Here is a 3,009-nt window from a genome sequence, read left to right as displayed (position 1 = left end):
ATTATTAATATAGTTATTAACTTTATTATTGTGATTATTTAAGTATGTCTAATGATTCCTTTAATACACATCCAGCTACTTAATTCAGTTTATCCACATCCAGTTATTTAATTTATCTTATACACATCCAATGATTTAATTTTTATCCACATTCAGTTATTTAATTTTCATACACACTCAATCTGATGCTTAGCAGCAGCATACCACCCATATTAAATTATTAAATGATGATATTAATTATAATACAATTCACTTTATAATTATATCTATTTATTTCAGTTGTACACATGCAATTAATGTATCTTATACGCACTCAATCTAACGCTCAGCAGCATACCAGCCACACTCTACGTAAGCTTTGCCGAATACCGATCCTACGTGAAAAAACCTCTGTCCCGCACCGTTGTTATTGCGCTGAAATAGAGAATCCTTAATCTTTAATCCTGATATAAAGATTAATTCAGTTTGGAAGCACGACAAAAAGCGTCTTCATAGTGCAGCCGCTCACTCTCTTACTGACCACAGGTTTTTGGATCACGACCCAAGTTTCACGAGATCTGTTGAGGAGGGGAGGAGCTGTCTCAAACACATGTGCTGCGTTTGCATGCAGCAGGAAGGGGAGACAATATCGATCCGGCATTTGCAGTCAGCAAATTCATGCAGAGCGTTATCTTATCATTTTCACACAACAGCAAAACCGTCCTTTCAACGAGCATGACATCCTTTCATTGTTAGTTAATAAACAAAAACACAGAGCCTCTCTGTTATCTTTATCAACAGAGTTTCTGGTCAGCGCAGATCAGTGGATGGACACTACACTTCCTGGTCAGCTAGGGAGCCGAACAGGAAACCTCCCTGTTATCTCAATAAACCAGTGACCATCGCCGCTCAGTGTGTCCCACACCAGACCATTGTTAGTTAGTCAGCAAAACAGGAAAGCGTTTCAACTTATCTCAATAAGACACTGCTCAGCGCAGGTCGGGGTATCCGGCCTCGGTAAAACTTAGTATACCGCTGGAAGTCACGACTCCCTCGGTAAACGCATCCTCTCAGTACCAGAAATGTATAAAGATGCTCATTCGGTGCAAGGTAATCATCACTCGGCATCATGCCAGAAACCTCTTCAGCTTCGGTCCTCACTAACGCTCAGATCCATCCCGAGGGTCAGAACGCAAGCTCCAACCCACAACATGGCATACGCTTCTTTGGTAAGTTCTAATGAATATATTCTAACGATTTTTAAGTTATATGTTGAATATACGGTGGGGGAATCCTCTCTATGACGCTACTGATCATGTGATACTGTAGTAATGTCACTTGGGGAATCCCCCCTTATGCTTTCGGTTGTATTCCAATATATGTTTAATTATTTTTCAGACCTCACAGGTGTGGAGCAAGAAAATGTACTTTTAACACCGTTGAACTACGGTAGGATTTACTTTCATAAAGATAAAGTATCTAAAGTATTTAAAGATACTAATACGCTGTTTTAACCATTTTATTTTTATTCTTTTAGGGTTTTTAGATGGGAACGTTCTATAAGGTGAGGAAACACTGAGCTAGCAATATAATCCTTGTAATGGATAGCTTATGAAAAATAAGTGGTTTGTGTGTTCTTTCTGTGGGGTTCTTTGTTTGGTTCCTAGATAATGAAGGAGTCCTCAGAAGAACTTGAAGTGAAGCACACCTCCCTCAGTCCGGGTAAAGTTACAGAAATCTGCTTTTTCTTTGGCCCGACGGCAGCAAAAACCTTTTTGCAAAATTAAGGTTGGTTTGCTTTTCTACATTGAAACTTTTTAAAACATTTTTTTAAAATGTGCATATTGTGTGTTTTAAAGGGGCATTTCTACCACAAAATCCAAGAATGGAACCCTTCCCATGATTACTACCTCCTCTACAATCTAATTGATGGTAAAATATTTACTAATGTTTATTGGAGTAATGCTTTTTTTAAATCATGGTTTTATTCTTGTGTTTTTGCCCCAAAAAACAGCAAGCGGTCTAACCCAGACAGAAGGCTACAAAGAGATCTGCAATAAGGAAATGTATCCCTCTTCAGCACACTGTGAAAAGGACAAAGACATTTATGTTTGAAATGTTTGTCTCCCCTTTTTAGATAATTTCAAGGCTCACAATCAGTATAAAATTAACCATTGTAAAAATGAAAAATGATTGTAGCTAACTTTATGGTGCTTACTGCTGTTTCTTGTTCTTCATTCAAATTTGCACAAATATCCTATTTCTCAATAAACTATACATTAAAAGGGTGGCTCTTTTGGAAGTGGATTTCTGTTATTACAAGTTAATCTCTGGCCTGCAGTATCAACCAAATAAACTTTATTTGTAAAGCACTTTTCAGTTCTGCCTCACATAGGTTAAAAAAATAACTAAACTGAGAGAAAAAGGTTACATAGCTGATTGACTGAAAAACGGTTGTGGAGTTTAATGAAGAAACTGCATTAAATATGAAAACTTAACACAAGCTATCATCATGAAAAAGCTAAATGTTTTAACAAGGTCTGCTGTAAATGTCACAATTTAAAAGACATAATACAAGATGTTGATTATGTCAAACTTCCATTAAGTTGAACTTAGTTATCTGCTGCAGATATCAGGGGCTTCTCATTTTACCTCACTGTTGATTAATATAGCACTTCACATACTAAAACACAGTTTTCTTTTTTAACAGAATTCTTTCTTTTTTGGCATTCGAGTTAACCCCGGAACTTGGCTGAACAGAAGTTGGGTCTTATTATCGATACGTCCATAAATTCTAAAACAAGACAATGATAAAACTGGTGCAGTTTCAAAAGCTTTTACAGCTGGATTTGTCTTTGTCTAGTCTTTGAAACACAATTTGTAAAGTTTAGTACACCTTGTTTTTCAAACCTAAAGTTTTAGTGCTCTGTTAAACTAAAAGGCACAAATTACTAAAATGCCCCATTTCTTAATTCTATAGCGTAGTCTTTGCTGTTCCAATATGTTATATGTGTGCATAACCTGCAACAA

At 36.5% G+C, this 3,009-nt stretch overlaps 1 long non-coding RNA gene across 1 annotated transcript; it reads left to right on the top strand.

The window, feature by feature from the left end:
• The first annotated feature begins 1,516 nt into the window (after window positions 1-1,516).
• LOC118558991 lies at window positions 1,517-2,073 on the top strand. Its single transcript, XR_004928587.1, has 4 exons — window positions 1,517-1,543; window positions 1,647-1,701; window positions 1,839-1,911; window positions 1,994-2,073. It is a non-coding gene; the product is annotated as an uncharacterized LOC118558991 (long non-coding RNA).
• Window positions 2,074-3,009: the final 936 nt, after the last annotated feature.

The sequence above is a fragment of the Fundulus heteroclitus genome, unplaced genomic scaffold (genome assembly GCF_011125445.2).
Source record: "Fundulus heteroclitus isolate FHET01 unplaced genomic scaffold, MU-UCD_Fhet_4.1 scaffold_194, whole genome shotgun sequence".
In the NCBI taxonomy this organism is placed as follows: Eukaryota; Metazoa; Chordata; class Actinopteri; order Cyprinodontiformes; family Fundulidae; genus Fundulus; species Fundulus heteroclitus.
The sequence above is the reverse complement of the archived record's forward strand: the minus strand, read 5'-3'. Positions and strand labels throughout refer to the sequence as shown.